The 18840-nt window shown below is 46.0% G+C and overlaps 1 protein-coding gene across 1 annotated transcript in view; it reads left to right on the top strand.

Moving 5' to 3' along the window:
* Positions 1-10132: 10132 nt before the first annotated feature.
* The window catches only part of YPEL2 (yippee like 2), a 54111-nt gene continuing 45403 nt past the window's right edge, over positions 10133-18840 (top strand). Inside the window, exon 1 of the mRNA XM_080922302.1 lies at positions 10133-10263. The gene's annotated coding sequence lies outside the window, so the exon portion shown is untranslated. The remainder of the gene's footprint in view (positions 10264-18840) is intronic.

Here is an 18840-nt window from a genome sequence, read left to right as displayed (position 1 = left end):
CTTATGGTTTCTATAGACATGAGCACTTATAGGTCCATGTTTACACACACACACACACACACACACATACACACACACACACACACACACACACGGCATGCATGCAGTGTACACACATCATTTTTTAAATGTTAAAAGTAAATCTTTGCCTATTTTGAGAGGTTTAACTTAGCGAAATGGGATCACTGCCATCCAGGTTGTCGAGATGCCACAAAACCTGATGGTCTGAGTTCGAGCTCCAGGATCACATGGTGGAAAGAACTGACTCCCTAAAGCTGTCCTTGACCTTTACATAGGTGCCCCCTAAAATAAATACATGTGGGGGGAGTAATTTAAAATGTTATTACAGGACACAGTAAACTGGGAAATGCCACGCACTGAAAAGAGATAGTGAACTGTCTGAGGAAACGTCCAGTGTAGAACTACCATTTCCCCTGGTGTGCCTCGGTAACTGATGGGAGCACATTTCAAACAGCAAACCGCACAATGGACTAACAGAGAACATCACATCTGACAGCTTTGGATACAATAGGATTACGCAATTGTTCTTCTCTGAAAATGAAGCCCAGAGCAGTAATTGGTTGCGTGTGGTCTTGAGTTTCCAGCTGCCCATCTGCTGACCGGCTATTATCACAAGAAACATCTCAAAGCCAGGGAGTCTTGGGACTTGGGAAACAGAGGAAAGAGGACCTGGAATTCGAAGTTCTCAGCTATTTAGTGAGTTTGAGTCCAGCACGGGCTACATGAGGCCCAGCGAGCAAACAGCCTCAGCCTCAGCCATGCTAAAACAGCAATCCTGGTTGGAGTGGTCAGAATTAAGTTACTCTTGCACTGTGAGGCTTCACCTGTGAGCTATGCAGGGATAAAACTTCCAGGGAGCTTGAATTGTATTGGGCTGGGGGCAGGGTACAATGGCAAGACAGGTTAGAGGTCTTACAGGTTAGAGGCCCTGTGTTTGGGGCCCAGCATTAACACACAGACTAAGTAAACAAACAAACATGCTGCTGTTTAAGACATTTGAAAAGTGACCAATGGGAAACTCCTGGTCTGGTGTGCTGCCAGTGAGTCTGCAGGAAGTCCCTGCACGGCCACGAAGGGGCTAGGTGGAAGGACCAGCCTGGCTAACCTGTGAGACCTTGTGAAATCTGAGGAGCAGAGTCTGTGTTTACCAGGACGCGGTATAGCAGAATTTAGACTCTATGGCACGTAGTTACTTGTTTGTTTTGATTTAATTCTTTCTTTTCTTTCTTTTTTCCTTTTTAGTCTCTCTGTGTAACAACAGCCCTGGCCGGCCCGGAACTCACTATGTAGACCAGGCTGTCCTGGAATTTACAGAGATCTGCCTGCCTCTGCCTCTTGAGCTCTGGGATCAAAGGATGTGTGCCACCCCACCTGGCAATTAATTTAATATTTAAAGAAATGAACACTAAGCGAGATGTGGCGGTTCACATCTGTTCCTGAGGTCGAGGCAGAAGGACTGCCATGAGTTCTTGTCTATTCTGGGCACCAGTGAGTTTCAGGTTATCCTGGGCTACAATGTAACACCATGTCCCCGTCACCTAAACAAATAAACAAACAAATAAATGAATAATGAAAGCTGTCTATATCAGTTCCTAGAATATAGAAAATGTATCACTGTCACTGTATTTGATTTTTTCCATGTTAAGACTGAACCACTTTCGTAGTAGCTCCTGTACATGCTGTGTGTGCTCTATCCCTGAACTGCATCCCTAGCATTCTGTATTCTATTGATCTGCTGGATTGAGAAAGGGTCTCACCCTGTAGCCCAGGCTAACCCGGAACTCACCATGTTACTCAGATGGCAATCCTCTAATCACAGCACCTTCCTAGTGCTGGATTATATTATATTTAGAGATATTATTATTAGAGATTATTATTATATTTAGAGATATGCCTGCCTCTGTCTCGTGGGTATTGGGATTAAAGGCGTGCACCACAGCCACCCAGTTTGGTTTTGTTATTTTATTTGTGTGTGTGCAGGTAATGCCACATATTTGTATGCCTGTGGAGGTCAGAAGAGGGCATCAGATTTCCCCAAGAGCTGGAGTTACAGGTGTTTGTGAATTGCCATGTGGGTGTGGGTGCTGGGAATTTAACTGAGGCTGGTTCCTCTGGAAGAGCTGCAAGTGCTCTTAACCACTGAGACATCTCTCCCTTCCCTCTTTCTACCTTTTTAAAATTTTTTTCTTTTCTTTTCTTTTTACTTTTTAAAAAAGATTATTTATTTATATGGGCACACTGTAGCTGTCTTCAGATACACCAGAAAAGGGCATCAGATCCCATTACAGATGGTCATGAGCCACCATGTGGTTGCTGGGATTTGAAATCAGGTCCTCCGGAAGAGCAGTCAGTGTTCTTAACCACTGAGCCATCTCTGCAGTCCTACTTTTTTTTTTTTTTTTTTTTTTTTTAAGGAGGAAAGTATCTATCTCGGAGGTTGTCTTAAAACAACAAACAGCAGAGGAGGGTGGGCCACACCTTTAATCCCAGCACTTGGGAAACAGACAGGCAGATCTCTGAGTTCAAGGCCAGCCTGGTCAACAAAGTAAATTTCAGCACAACTAGGGCTACACAGAGAAACCCTGTTAGGATAAACCAAACCAAAACAACAACAAAAAACACAAGACAAAACATAAAGAATGGGTCAGACATTGCTCTGTATGTGAGAGGCTCTGGATAAATAAATGGAAGCAGCTATTTTATTAAAACAAATTCAAGACCAGAAAGGTCCAAGGTACTTGAAAACAGTCTGCAAGACACAGTATCAGCTACATTCATGACTGAAAGCAGCGCGTTGGCCTGAGCAGAGAGAAAGCACTTATTGTGCATAAAGGGACAAAGCAGTTAGTCTGTCCACACAGGAAGGTGGCACCAGGCCCTCTTCTGTGATGTAATGGCCCGGGACTTTACTGATGGGTGTGGGAAGAGAGCATGCCAGCAGTGTGAAGAGCCCTTCCCCCTCCCCACATGGGCAGAGTTGGAAGTTTTCCCAGATGGGGTGGTAGAGCATGCAGCCTTTACCCTTAAGGAAGTTTCCATTGTACTGTAATTTCCCCCCTTTATTATAGAACACCCTGAAGTTTCAGGTTTGGCGTGTTCATACTTGAAATCAGAACTGCTCTCTCAGATCAGCACATGGAGAACAGGCGCCATCCATTCCTTCCTGATTCCTACTGAATCCAACTCAGACAGGAACCTGTCCAGAGGAGCCACCAGGTGCTGGAAGCGCAGGGTTGATCTGATAAACTCCTGCCTTCGGGGCCTGGCAGAGAGGACAGATAGCTGATAACTCTTCCTAGGGAGTGTGGAGGCCTTGGTGATGTAATAGGGCTATGAATAAAGTGTTATTCAGGGCATTGAGGAGAGAAATATTAATTTCCTTAGAGAGGGTTAAGGGAAAGTCCTCTAAAGAGACATTTAATCTGCTCTTAGGACCGAGTCAACAGGCAAATAGCTTTTCTCCCACCCACCCCCCCACCTTCTTTCTTGCTTTCTTTTCCAGTATTGAAGATCAAGCCCAGATCCTTGGACATCCGAGGTGAGCACTGTACCACTGAGCTATGTGCCTTCCTTATCATTAGTATCCATATATTTGTTTTAAACATTAAAGAGTCTCTTCAGGTTTGGTAGGGAGACGCACTGAGGCAGATTTCAGGCGACCAGGCCCTTTAATAAGGTGGGCCATTCCCAGCAGTGGAAGCTGGGATTTGGTGGTGATCTAGCAGCAGTTTCAAAACAAGGGTAATTCTCTCCATTTGTAGACTTTGGGGGGGGGGTCTCTGGGAGGTGGGGATAGATTTTGAGGTAGCAGGTCAGTGCAGACCAGTAGATAGGATAGAAGGCAGTCATACAGGAAGATGGTCCTATTGTCCCAACCTAGGAACTTCAGAGCATAGTGAAGGGACAGATGGGGTGGAAGGCATGGGTCCCTCTACAGTAGCACAGACTGATAGAAGCTTACACTGTAACCTCTGCTGGTTACACTGTAACCTCCGCTGGCCTTGAACCTGATGAACAGACAGGTTCCTGCCCAGCCTCCTGAATGCTGAGATTACAGCTGCAATTCACCATGATATGATTATTTTAATTTCTCCTTTCTTTTCCTTTTTCTTCTTCCTTCCTTTCTTTTAATTGGCTTTTTGAGACCGGGTTTCTCTGTATAACCCAGGCTGCCATGGAACTCAATTTGTAGACTAGGTTAGCTTGAATTTAGATCCAACTGCTTCTTCCTCCTCAGTGCTGGGATTAAAGGTGTGTTCCACCATGCCTGGCTGTAATTCTATACACGTGTGTGTATGTGTGTGTGTGTGTGTGTGTGTGTGTGTGTGTGTGTGTGTGTGTGTGAGAGAGAGAGAGAGAGAGAGAGAGAGAGAGAGAGAGACACAGGTTTCTCTATGTGACCTTGGCTGTCCTGGAATTCACTATGTACTCCAGGCTGACCTTGAACTCACAGAGATCTGCCTTCCTCAACCAGCAGCTGAACCCCCAGAGCTGGGACTAAAGGCTTGCACTACTACTCCAGGCTTACCTTAAATTTTGAGACAGGATATTACTCTTTAGCCCAGGCCAGCCTTGAGTGAGCAGTCATCTTATGTATTAGCCTTCTAGGTTACTGAAATTGAAGGTGGGCACCACGAGGAACTCAGATTCCTGGCATTAAAGAAACAGGGAAGCCAGGCAGTGGTGGCGCATAATCCCAGCACGTGGGAAGCAGAGACAGGCAGATCTATGAGTTCTAGGCCAGCCTGGTCTACACACCAAGTTCCAGGACATCCAGGGCTACACAGAGAAACCCTGTTTTGACAACACACACACATACACACACACACAAAAGGAAGGAGGAGGAGGAGGATGCTGTCATGGGATATATACTGTAGCACTAGAGAAGCAGAAAACAAACAAGTAAACAAGATGACTTCCAGGATCAAACATAAGGTAGAAGACAATCAAAATAAGTTGGGTAAGACTTTGTCTGGGGGGGGTCAGGTCTCATAAGATCGAGCAATCCTGGAGAACCCTCTGGAAGAATCCTTTGACCTGAGATCCAAATGTTAAGGAGGCAAATTTCTTGGGCAAAGTGTCCTGGGCAGAGGAACAAAAACAAACTGATTTAAGAGACTTCGGTTTGAAAAGCTCTCAGAAAAAGAATCGTGAGTTTAGCGAACACATAGAGGCCTCTTCTTTTTATCATTCTCTAAACAATAGCCTAGCAACTGTTTACATAGCAGTGAATGTGAACTGGACACATATAAGTATATGGGAGGATGTGTCCAGGGATATAAGCATCTACCACTACAGGGGTTGGTACCAATGTGGAGGGGGGCTGGAGCCAATCTCCAGTGGGTTTCCAGGGACGACCTCATAAATATCCTACAAGATGAGGCCTGGGATATTGGTAGGATGGAAGAGAGGGCAGCCTGACTTGAGCAGGGAACAAAGGACAGACATGAATGGCCAGAGGGTTTGGCAGGCCTTGTGAGTGGGCCCATGGACTACATAAGGAATTTGTTTTGAAGAAGTACCATCTGTCTAAATAGAGAATGAATTTGAAGCAGAGAGTTCTAATGGGAAGTTGTAGCTTCCTCAAATCGAGAGGTCCCCGTCCAGAGTGTCATCAGCGAAGACAAGCATGCTGAAAACAAATGAAGCAGGAGGATTGTTGCGACTATGAGGCCAGCCAGAGCTACAGATTTCACCTTTATCTTAAACAAAACTTGAGCATGTAAAAGTAACCTTAAGGCTGGAGAGGTGGCTCTGAAGGTAAATGGGCTTGTACAAGCCAAAGGACCTGGAACCCGTATAAAAAGCCAAGTGGCAACTTAGCCTGAGGCTCTGAGGACAGGTAGCATGAAGTATGCACAGAAAAGAAATAGCAAGAGTGACCCCACTCAGAAAGGTGGCAGTTGGCACTTGAGGACTCTTCTGTAGCTTGCTGTCAACCTTTACAGTACATCTCTGTAATCTGTAATATCCCTTTGCTTTGAATGAAGTTATCTCAAAGGGCTGGAAAGATGGTTGAATGGTTCAGAGTATTTGCTGTTGTCAGAGGATCAGGTTTGGCTCCCAGCACCCAGAGTAGATAGCTCACGACTGTCTGGAACTATAGCTCCAACTCCAGGTAATACAACACCTTCTTTTGGCTTCAGTAAGCATCAAACACATAAGGTGCTTATACACACCAATACAATTATAAAAAAGTCAGTGGTTGGGCTGGAGAGATGGCTCAGCGGTTAAGAGCACTGACTGCTCTTCCAGACAGAGGTTCCTGAGTTCAATTCCCAGCAACCATATGGTGGCTCACAACTATCTGTAATGGGATCTGATGCCCTCTTCTGTTATGTTTGAAAACTGTTACAGTGTACTCATATATAATAAATAAATCTTTTTAAAAAACCAGTGGTTAACAGAAGCTGTGGAGTCAACCATGTACACAAATGCAAGTATCTTTTGTCTGTGGAAGGCAGCAACCGTACAGAAACGCTGGCAAGTCTGATTATTTCCCTCCACACAACTTTAGAACTGCCCCTCTAAATATTATATTGTTTACCCCATTATGTTTCTCAGTATCTCTGCTATTAAGTGTGTTGGATTATAGAAGCAAGCAAGCAGGGTGTGGTGGCTATTCCTGGTTGTCAACTTGACTATATCTGGAATGAACCACAATCCAGAATTAGGAGGCTCACCTTTGATCCTGACCTTGAGGCATAGAGGCTATGGATCTTAGGACACTGAGGCAAGAGATCTCTGAGCTCAGGATCATCTGGGACAAAGCAAGTCCCAGATCCAGGTGTGGTGGAACACACCTTTAATCTGGGACACACCTTCTGTTGGAGACTTTCATAAAGGACATTGGAAGAAGAAAGGCTCTCCTTTGGCTGCTTGCCTCGTGGGACTGAGCATCTGCTAGATCCTTGGACTTCCACTCACAGCTGCTGCTGACCACTGTTGGGGAGTTGGACCACAGACTGTAAGTCACCAACAAATACCTTACTATATAGAGACTACCATAAGTTCTGTGACTCTAGAGAACCCTGACAAATACAAGAATCCTCCTTCTTCCTCTCACACCAAAGTTTGAGAACTTATAATTCTAAAAGGAAAGGGTGAGACGGGGGATCCATGTTGCTAGCCAGATAAACCAACTCACCAAGCTCCAGGCTATGCTGTATCAAAAACCAACTTAATTCTTAGTCATGATGTTTTGGGCAGGAATAGAAACCCCAACTAAGACACAAGGTGAAGCTAGTTTCTCAACAACAACAAAAAAAGTTATCTTTATGCTTTTGCAAAGCAATAAAACCAAAACATCCTTCCCTGACTTCTACAGTCATACCAGCAGCAAAATAAATATTTTTTTAAGTGAAAAGAGAAACTGGGCAGTGGTGTACACCTTTAATTCTGACACTGGGGAGGCAGAGGCAGGTGGATCTCTGAGTTCAAGGCTAGTCTGAGCTATATGAGTTCCAGGCCAGGCAGGGCTACAAAATACAGACTCCTTCCCCAAAGGAGATGGGGTGGAGACAAAGGAGGAAAAAAGAAAAAAGAAAAAAAAAAAGCAGCAACTGACTTGTTCACAGCCAGAGCCACACTTGTGTTGCCAAAGTGAGAACACGGGATTAGTAAGCGAGGCTGATGGCAAACGTTGACTGTGAAAACTTCAAGAAGGAATAAATTTATAGATTTGGCTTGGCTTCACAAAGAGTACAAGTCCCCGAGACCGAGAAGTGGAGGGTATGCCTGTGTTTTGAAGGGAGCCTTCATAAAAGCTTGCTGCCATCTTTCTGCATACTGCTTCATTCCTGTTGCTACCCTCAGGATAAATAACTGTCTATTCTCAAAGGGTCCATTGGCCTGGGCTTCTTTCCTCTCCATGGGTTCTCAGGATAAGTCCAAGGCAACAGGAAAAGGTGCTGAAGATGGGCCTGTAAAAGTGTTTGGGTGCAGAGAGAAGCAGTTTCTAGTACTTAGGTCCCCCCACCCCCACTTCTTTGTTTCAGTTCTCCCTTCTGTTAACTCACAAGGCTTGGCTCCCTTGGCTGGGAGAAGGCATGATCTGGCTTTTTTTTTCCTGGCTGGCTGATTCTGTTGTTTTTTCAGCCCAGTGGTTCTTTCTGTTGCCTGTGCCTCTTCCAATCTCCTGAAATCACACAACAGGCCTGCAGGGGTCCTCAGAGCACCCCGCACAAGGCAAACCTTCCTAAGGTAAAGTTATCTTTTATTTAAACACAGAACAGTAGCCACCAATCTGGTTACATAACATACCAGTATCTCAGGGTGTTAAACCAGTACAGAATCTACTGTTAGGCGTTAGGGAACCTGTGGGTATAAACATATTTAGTAACATGCTATTGCAGAAATGTAACCAGTTTAATTTTCTGGTTCCTGATTTGAAATGTTAGCGTTGGAAGGGACTTCAGAAACCATCTTCTTTCAGCCTTCCTTATTCATTTTTGCAGTGATGGGTATTGAACTCAGAGCCTCAAGGACCTTAGGCAAAATCTCTACTGTGAGCTCCAGCCCCAGATCCCAGCTCTCCCTTACTGTAGGCAATGGGAACTAAGGCTGAAGAACGCAAAGGAACTTAACCTCAGAAAGCAGTCCTGGGCTGGCAATCAGGCTTTTGATAATCTAAGAAACTTAATGTATCTTAAAGATGCAGTCTCAAATCTTTGCAAGTTTGTGATTAATTTGGCCAATGGCTTTTTGACCCCAGGATCTATACTTCCCAAAGAGGTCAATTGTAAACATTGACAGTACCCTTTAGACTGAAACCAGAATCTACCAACAAACAGGAAGTGGCTTTGTTCTTACTAACCATGTGATGTATATTCACTGAAGATAATTTGGTTGATTGCAGTATATTAAAAACAGCTGGATGGAGTGACAGGTGATTGAGTTGGGGTGGGGAGAGGAATTGCTACCAGATAGGAGACCAAACGGTTCCTGGGCCTCCTTCAGCACCCTGAATGTACATTTTTTTTGTGTGTTTTTGTTGTTTTGTTTTGTTCTTTTTTTCCCCAGTAACCTGGCTAGCTTGTAATTATAAAGCTGAGGATGACCTTGAACTGCTGGTCACTCCCCAAGCCTTGGGTTATAAAGCACAAACCACCCTGTCCAATTACTACCTTTTTTTTTTCTTCTCTTCTGAACTGGCAACACCATTCAGAACCCCAGTGGCTTAGAGAAAAGGGTGGGCCTGCTGTCTCCCCTGGCAGAAATTCTTTCATCAAATTGACCTGTTTTCCTGTTGGAAGACTCTGCCCCACTCCACCCACCTGGTGCCTCCCTGGACTTCCCGACTGTCAGTTTATTTTTTAACCCTCTCTTCCTTGAAAAGCACCACCCCACTGACCCAGAACGCCAGCTCCTCCCCCTTGGTCACTTTGACTATTCTTAGTCTATCTTCTGTTGCTAATAGACCTCACTAACCATTAGCAATAGGGACCCCGGTTCCTCTATAGACCTTCATGCTCTCCGTACAGGGGATTCAACCCAACACACCAGGCAACCCTTAGTTTAAATCAAGAAATTACTAGCAAGAATAGAAAATTGTCTCTCTGCTTCTCAGCAGGGCATGGGTGGGCCTGACTGGTACTATCTTATAAAATACACCTGCCTTGAACTCTGAGGGTCACTTCTAGTTAACTTAGGCTCTGGGTCAGGAGTGGCTTAAAAAGTGGAGCTAGGAATTACTGTCTGTTCTCAAAACAAAAGCACTGTAAATCCCACTTCCCAACATAGCCCCGGGTCCTGGGAATCCCAGTAAACCCAAACAAACAGGCTCCTAACTCAGAGCTCCCCACTCTAATCACCTCTTCTCCCAGCCCCGCCCGCCAGCTGCCTGGACTGGCGGGACCCAGACCTTGCCACACTCCTCGCACGCGCGCCCCGCCAGGGCCGAGGGGCGGGTGGGGGCTGGGGGTGGGAGGCAGGGAAAGCAGGGGCGGAGTTCCGTCCTCCGGTGATTGGCTCCTCGCGGATGGGCTGCGGCCGTACCGGACCAACCAGTGGCGTGTTGCTAGGTACTGAGCCGATGGGATAGGCGCGGGGGCGCGTCTGTCACCCAGCAAGCCCCCAGCCCGGACTCGGAGGGATGCGGAGCGGCAGTGGCGGTGGCGGTGGCAGAGACTGTGGCTTTAAGAGCGCGCAGGGAGCGCTAGAGTCAGCCTTGCAGTCCTTCGTCGCCAAGCACTCCCGAGCAGCCGAGCCCGGCGCTGGCCGGACCGGGCAGCCTACCGCCAGGTATGGGGATCTGGAGCTGGGCTCGCGTGGGCGTGGGACGCTTTCCGCTCCGGTTTGGGCTGTGCGCCCGGGGACGGTCGGGCTCCCGCGCTGCGTGCAGCCTGGCTCGGCTGGGGCGGTGCTGTCGAGGTCCCGAAGGGGCTCCCCCGAGGGTTCCCGGGGTTCTAGGGGGCGGGGAGCGGGTTGCTGCGGCCACGTGACGGGTTTGTTTACAAACACTGGCGCGCGCTCCGGGTTCGGGACTTGCGGGTGACGAAGAGCTGCGGGGCAAATATGGGGACCCAGAGATCTGGGCGCCACCGCCTCCCTTGTTTTGCGTGACCCCCCCCACGGGTGGCACCCGGTGGCTCCCGGCTGTGCGGTCAGTGTCTCCATCGAGATACTTGGGTCTGGGGCACGTCGCCCTCAAAAGTCCCCGGAGCGCTTCGGCAGCCCCAGGCCAAGGGAACCACAGCGAGTTCCTGCCTGGACGCTTTCCGGCGCCTCCCCAGCGGCCTTGCCAAGGGGTGGGCGCGAACTCTGCTGCCAGACCCGCTGCGGGGGCCTCTGCATAGGGTCCTTCCCTGGAGCTGGCTCCTGCCTCTTCCCGCGTTAAGTTTTACCTGTCTGCTTGCTCCCTTTGGGTGATTTTTTCCAAAACAGTGGAGCCTTACTCTTGTCTCATGGCTGGCACTTAGCAGGGGGAGCGTTGTTCCTTCGGACCCCTTGTGAAAAGAACTGCCTGCCACCTCTGACTTCACTTTTACCCACAGTTTTTAAAAAGCTGAGTGGGAATTCTCCGGTTTGACCAGCTTTCCATAGTCTGGCCGTTGGAAATGACAAATGCCCCGGAGCCCTGCATTTCGGCCTCCTTGTTGATATGTTGTTACCACGTTGGAGGGTCTTTGAGCTACCGAGTTGGAGTCTTATTAGTCTTTTGTTCCTCATGCCCTTCTTCGCTCTAGCAAGATGGGCTCCCTGTCCAGAGCACTGGACAGGAAGACTAGGGATTACTTTTCTGAACCCTATTTACAGAACATTAGAGGCACAAGGGAATTACAGTAAATCTCATGCTTGAGGCTCTGCTGTGGTCTGGTTTGGGGGTTCACTGAAGCTGATCAGTAAGATAGGGTTGCTTTTCCTTTTGGCACACACTGCCGTAGGCTTTACCTGAGTTCAGTCCTCCGCTTTCTTAGCATTTGATATTCTTTTGGGAAGTTTCATATCTTTTTTAAAAATTCTGTAGTTTACTAAATAATGGCTTTATTGGAACATTTTCGTACATATGTATCATTGTGACTGGTTCATAATTAACTATGACTGCTCCCACCCCCGTTTCCGTCCTGAGCTGTGGTGTGAGTAGCTATGAGTTGCTTACACTGACTACACAGCCCAGCCTAAGGAACGCTTCCCTCAGGCACTGATTTGTCCCCATACAGGGCCAGATGGGATAGAGTGGGGGTTCTGGGCTCATGTGCTGCCTCGGTTGGACTCTGCTTAGTTTAGAATTCAGTAACATCGTTTCTTAGATCCCTCTGCTTGAATTGAAGTAAGAGTGGAATTGGAAAGAACACGCATAGGAACACAAACCATCCCTGCACCTGGAAGGCAGAGGCGGGCGGATCTCCATGAGTTCAGGACCAGCCTGGTCTACACAGCAAGTTTCAGGACAGCTAAAGCTACACGGAGAAGCAAAGAATATAGCTTTCCCAGCTAGGAATGGCAGTATATAACTAACCCCTGCACTCTGTAAGGTAAGAGCTGAGAGTTTCAGGTGAGCCTGGTCTGTATAAGGGGATTCCAGATTAGACAGAGCTGTGGAGGGAGACACTTGTCTCGGGAAAGAAGAAAAACGAGAAACAAAAACCCTTTGATTCTTTAGAACCATGATTTTCAAACTGTATTCCACAGAAGGAATACATCCTAGCAGTGCATGCCAACCTGATATAGATGTTCTAGGAGGCAGTAACTGCTACCATACTACCTGCAGTATGCTCTTTTTTCCCTCTGCTTTATTAGAAAAAAAATCAGCTGGTGGTCATGACTCATTAATTTGATTTCCTAACCAAATGGGTCATGACCTTCAGTTTGAGAAACATTGGTTCAGGGCGGAGGTCCTCTAGCCTGGCTGTGCATGGATGGGGCCAGAGTAGTATTGAGAAATACAGCAGGGTTAAAAAAGATGTGTGTTTGTATTTTACATATATATAAACACACATGCATGTATGTGTATGATGTGTTAATTACTCCAGAGATGCTTATTTTCCCTATGTCTTAGTTTGAGGCAGGATTTCATGCTATACAATCCAGACTGGCCTGGGACACATTACATAGCTCCAGGCTGGCTGGCTTTGAACTTTACTACAATCCTCCTGCCTCAGCCTCCACGGGGTAGAGATTCTAGGTGTTAGACACTACACACCTGTTTAGGGATGCTAATGGGGGGTGGCTGATTACTGGGAGTTGATGGCAATGAATGCTGAGAATGGATGTGAAATGCAGTGTCTGGAAGATGACCCATACTACAGTGCAAGCTTTCAGGGTGAAGTTGCCAGCCAGTTGCCCTTTGAAAAGTTTTAAGGGGCCTGGCATGGTGCTGTGCACCTATGGGTCCCATTCAGGAAGCTGAGGCAGTCAGCTTTTGAGCTCTGTGCATAAAAGTGAGTCCAGGATAGCTGAGGTTGCAGAGTGGGATCCTCAAAAGCTTTGGTGAAGAGAATAAGACTGTCCGGCAGTCTTCGCACCCCGCTGCACCCCACTGCACCCCTGACTCCTCCGAGATTGCTGCTCACTGTTCTGTAACAACGGCTGATTCTGAGTGCGTGGGGGTTGGAGATGTGAGCCCTGCCACTGAGCTGCTGTGCTGTTCACAGATTATGTGAATTTTCATTGTCGTAATGATGTTAATGGTTTTGAGGCAGTCATTGTGCCTAGGGGATTAACAACTGGCCCACAGAAGAAAGGATTGATTTTGTTTAATGTCTGGCTGGTATTCCAGACTGTGTAACCTGAGGGAAAGGCAGGCTGCGACTTTATTTTGATTTGGGGGTTGGGGGGAATCAGGGACTTGTCTATCATCAGATGTTAATAAGAGACCCAGGTTCCCACATTGCTTGCCTAGTCAGCTGGTTCTTTCCCATCGCATGGGCACAGTGTGTGCAGGTGGAGCTGGTTAGTCATCCAGTTTCTAGTGCCTTTAAGTGCAGATACACAAACACACCAGTGGAGCTGTTCATTCAATTTCCCCTCTTGTTTTGTCCAGACAGGTTGGTGGAAGAGATTTCTTTGAATTAAATCTGCAGTTTAGTGTTTACAAGGGACACTTAATTATCTGCATGCAGATTCTACTGTGGTCCTCGGCTAAAACTGCCTTGTATGAGAAGCATTCACTGTGAGATTGTTTAAATTAACTTTAATAACGCTCCATTTGGCCTAGCTGCTCACAAGCGAAATATCCAGTTTTGAGCACATAGAAAAAACGAAAGCTGCAGAATAGTTGGGGGCGCAGGGGGGATAAGAGGTTTTAGGAATAACAGGGGAGGGGTTTGGGAAGGCATCAGGATCTGTTCTCTTTGTAAATTATCTCAGCCTTTCCCGGTCTAGCAACCAAACCACTGGGTACTCTTGACAGGTATAAAGCATCATTTTGAATTCTAGTCCACAGTGATGGAAAGCCAGCCAGTGCCCTCCTGTCTGCCTGCATGCCAGCTAAAGGTATTTTGTTAGGGCTGACAGGGTTTTGGTGATATCCATAACAAAAGATGCTGTCTACTTGGATCTGTAAAAGATTGCACCTGCCTGAATTTCCCCAGTGAGCTGTGCCTCGTGCACTTCAGACTAATGCAGCCTCTTTCTCTGCACCCTCCCCGGGCTCCCTCCCCCAGTTTACCCCACCTTATCATCCTCATTTCATCATGCCTTCCCAACCTCATCTCATTTCTGCTGCAACTACTTGGGCCTTGTGAAGTTTCTGAAAGTGCAGTGCTGTTTTTGAGAATCTCACTTGTTCACAGGCTGTCTTCAGACATGTTCTATAGCTCAGGCTGACCCTCTGACCTCTACCACCTGCCTCATGGATTACAGGGATATGTCAGTCACCATACCCAATTTAAGCCTTTCTCCACCCCCTTCCCCCGTTACAGCTTTTCCTTTTTAAAGATTTATTTTGTTTGTATGAGTATTTTGTCTGCGTGCACTTATGGTCTCAGATTAGAAGAGAGATTAGAAGTGGAGCAGGAGTTAGGATGGTTATGTTCCACCATGTGCCTTTGTGTGGGTGCTGGGAACCAAACCCTAGTGGGTTTTGCCTTTGCTGTTTCTTTTTCCAGATGAGAGTAGTAGTTTCCCTGACTACTTATCAACAGCTCCTCACCTCTTGGCCCACAGCCTCTTTCCATCCCTTCGGATCCAGGAGACCCCAGGCTGGTCTTGAATTTATTATGCCAGGCTTCTGTCTCCCTAATGCTGGAATTATAGGCTGAGTTTAATGCTTTGCAGGGCTCCAAACTTAAATGCATGCTAAGCAAGCAATGTACAAACATCTACATCCCCAATATCATCACCACCATCATCATCAAAACTAGTTTACTACTATCTGGGAATTTATTATCTACTTGCTTATTGAAATGGAATATTGAGAGTGTCCATTCCATTCTGACTTGCTCCGTGCTGACAATACTTGGTGTTCAGTGGGTGCTAGATAAATACCTGATGGTTAAAAGTATAAATGATCAAAGGAAACAAGCTTTACCCTCTAAAGTAGGTAGTTTGTTGTCATTTTGTTATTTTATTTTATTTTATTTTTTGCAGATATGCCTGGTCTATCACTCAGCAGAGATCCACCAGCCTTTGCCTCTCCAGTGCTGGGATTAAAGGCAGAAAACAGTAATTTTTAAGAGACTATGGGGGAAATAAATATTTTGTCTCTTTCTTGGGCTAAGATAATATTTTCCAAGTCTTGTTTGCACTTTTCCTTTTCACAGTATTACTTTTTATTCCTTTATTCTGTTATAGGCTGCCAATTCTGGCCCTAGTACCAGTTATTGATAATAAACATCCCTTGCTTCTGCCACTGACCTCACTCTAGGCCTCCTCCCCTCCCCTTTTTTTCTGACATGCATTAGCATTTCTATCAGTAACCACACTTCATTAACACTAGCAGGCCCTACAGTGGAGCTGAGGAGCTTGGCTTGAGAATCAGAAAGAATGGGATAATTAGCACCCTGACCTTGGGCAATCTACAGTTCTCTAACTCTTGGGTCCTTATTTGTAAAATGGGACTAATAATAGCAACTATCACTCGGGATTTATGGGAGGATTAGAAGAGGCTGCAGGGGAAGCCAGGCCCAGAGCCCAGCACCTAGGAAGCATACTCAGTGCTCCTGTTAATAAGGGCATTGGTAGTATGAGGTAGATTGTCATCTCTAGCTGGCTGGAATCCATCCCCAAATCAGTTGGTGGTGGGTGGTGGTCAACTACCAAGTCTTAATTTATATTGAGTAAACGAAGGCCATAAGTATCAGTAAAGTTTGTCAGAACTGGAATGGAATTATTTTTTCTTTTTTTAAAGATTTATTTTATGTATATGAGTACACTGTTGCTGTCTTTAGACACACCAGAAGAGGGCATCAGATCACATTACAGAGGTCCCATGTGTTTGCTGGGAATTGACCTCAGGACCTCTGGAAGAGCAGTCAATGTTATTAACTGCTGAGCCCCCTCTCTAGCCCAATAAAGTTTAATTTTATGAACAGGGTTTCACTGTGTATCACTGACTGGCCTAGAACTTGCTATGTATATGAGGCTGGCCTCAGAGATCCACCTGCCTCTGCCTCTTGAGTGCTGGGATTAAAGTCATGCAACGTCACACCCTGCTGGAATGGTATTGAGAGATCATTGAATTGTGTTCCTTGTTTTTACCTTTTGAATCTTTTTGAGATTGGGTCTTCCTATGAAGCTCTTACCGGCCTGGAGCTCATTAGCTCCAGCTGGCCTCTCTTAACATTAGCTTCCTATCCAAGACTTGGTGTCTTTGGAAGAAGTAGTGTTTGTGGTAGTTTTAGAAAAGACATACTGTGAGCTGGTTGGTGGGAAGCAGAGGCAGGCAGATCTCTGAGTTTGAGGCTAGCCTGGTCTAGAGTGAGTTCTAGGACAGCCAGGGCTACAAACCCTGTCTGGAAAAAACAAAGCATGCTGAATACCTGTCACTCTTAATTTAGGCTTGATTTAATCAAGCTGGGCTGACAGGAGTTACATGCCGAGGCTCTCTTCTCACTGTTGACAGAAGTGCTTTTACCGAGTGCCCTTCGCTCTCAGGGAAAAAATGGCAGGAGGGGGAGCTTTGTATAACTCGCTTCTTGGGATTTATGTCGTTGGAGACTCTCCGCCACATCTTACTGTCTCCTTTAAGAAGTTCAAGGGAGACATTCTTTAGGACACAGTGCCAGGAAAAGCTTTGGCCCTTTAGAGGGACTGGTATGCCTTTTTTTCTTTTTTTTGGACAATTGGAAATTTATAACTGCTCATATTTCTCCTTTTGCTACAGTTGCCAGGAAGTACAGAGCCAAAAGTGCGGCTTACTCCACAGAGGCCTGCATTCTAATTTTTCCCCCAGTGTTAACCTTACAGTTTTTGTTGTTTTATTTCACATGAATGACTTGTAACTTTAGATACAGACTGGATATATGCTGGATTGGGAACTGACTCCAGTTAGGTAATTTCATAAAGGCTTAAGTGGGCAGAAGGACTTGCTTAACACACAGGTAAAGCAGAGCTCAGTGGGTAGGGAGGTTGGAGGCCGAAGAGTGGGAAGTCCAGAGCTTGGGACACCTGAGACTGCATCAAACTGGATTTTCTCAGTAAGAGATCTTCTGCCTAGCATGTGCTGTGAAGCCCTGGCTTTGGGTGTCAGCATTGTATACATCAGGCATGGCTGTGCACATCTGTAATCCCAGCACTTTGTAGGCAGAGGCAAGTTCATAGTCAGCCTAGGATAAAAGAAAAATACAGATCAAACCTTCTCCGGTCAGGGAAGAGAATTCTATTTCTTTGGCTTTGTAGCCTAGCCCTAAATGGCTTATAATATTTCAATCTTAAGTGAAGCATGTTTCCTCCAAGATGGGTGGATGAGCCTTTTTAATGTCAGTGCATCTCTGCTAGTGTGGTGCAATGCTGCTGCCTGCATTTCTGCTACAGGGCTGTTCTATCTCCAGCTACAGGGCAGCTCTTCCTTGTGGTTGTGGTCTTGAGTATGAGGTATGTTCAAACAAGAATGACAGTTGAGAAAGAAGCAACTGGTTGGTCTGTGGTGCATGCCTTTAATCCCAGTACTTGGGAGGCAGAGACAAAAAAAATCCCCCTAAAACAAAAACAAATCAAAAAAAACAAAACGAACAAACAAGAAACAAGAAAATGAAAAGAAAAAATAGGCCTGGAGTTGTTGAGTGAGGCCTCGCTGGGAAAGGAAGGGTTGACATGAAGATAGCAAATGGTTCCACTGGTCTCAGACAGGGCCTCTGGGTGAATGGTGGCTGAACTTTATTGTTCAAATTGGCTTTATGTTTTGGCTGGTTGAAATTTAGTCCTGGGAGACACACTGACCTTCCTAATGATTTGCAGTGTTTGGTTCCTCCAGTCTTGTTTCTGGAATATGATGCCTGAGGCTTGGGAGTTTAGAATCAGCCTCGATCGCCTAGGAAGAATAGTTTGGACCAGTAGAAGCAGAACTTCTAAATTAGGGCCGAAATGTAAATCTTGGTTCTTTTATTTTCACGGGTAATAATCATAAGTCCTTTGGGAGAAAAAGAAGTTAAGACATGGGCCTGTCCCTGTTGGACATTGTCCAACCAGTGATGAAGGCATATGTGTAAGTAAGGTAGAAAGAATTTAATCACTGGGGAGATGGGGAAAGAAGGGTGGGTGGGGTTTTAGAGGCGGGACTGAACAAGGAGGTTCTAAACTGGGAGCATACTAAATTCAGTGTGTACCTAAGGGTATAGACCGGGGGATATGGGGATGCTTAGAAGCCACCGGACACGTGGGACAGAAAGAATGCCATCACTGCAGCAAAGGGCAGTTTCATGGAAGTGAACTGTGACCTTTCTCAGAACTGAATATGGTTGAAGAGCTTGCAACAGCAGCTCATAGGCACTGATTAAAGTGTCCCCAGAAGAAAACTGAGTGGAGATACCCATTCTCACTTGCTCTGGCAATCCTGTGGCCCAAAGGCTGACTCAAAGGCTGAGGTCTGAAGTCTGTACGTATGTCTGCACTCCATGTGTGTGCCTGAAGATGTCAGAAGAGGATGTTGAGTCACCCGAGACTGAAGTTATAGATGGCAGGGATAGAGCCCAGGTCCTCTGGAAGGACCAATGTTCTAAACCATAGCTACCTTTGTATTTCTGCAATTTAATATTGAAGTAGTAAATCTACTGGTGTTTCAAGAGACTTTGAGACAGTGAATTCCAAGAAAGCCAGGCTATACAGAAAAACTTTGTCTCAAAAAAACAAAACAAAACAAAAAACCCATCTAATTCAAAGGAATTCAGAATTTGAATGAGAATTTGATGGAATTCTCAAATACATAGTATTGGTATGTGT

The sequence above is a fragment of the Micromys minutus genome, assembly GCF_963924665.1.
Source record: "Micromys minutus genome assembly, chromosome: 10".
Classification (NCBI taxonomy): Eukaryota; Metazoa; Chordata; class Mammalia; order Rodentia; family Muridae; genus Micromys; species Micromys minutus.
This window is presented reverse-complemented; position numbering and strand designations above follow the sequence as displayed.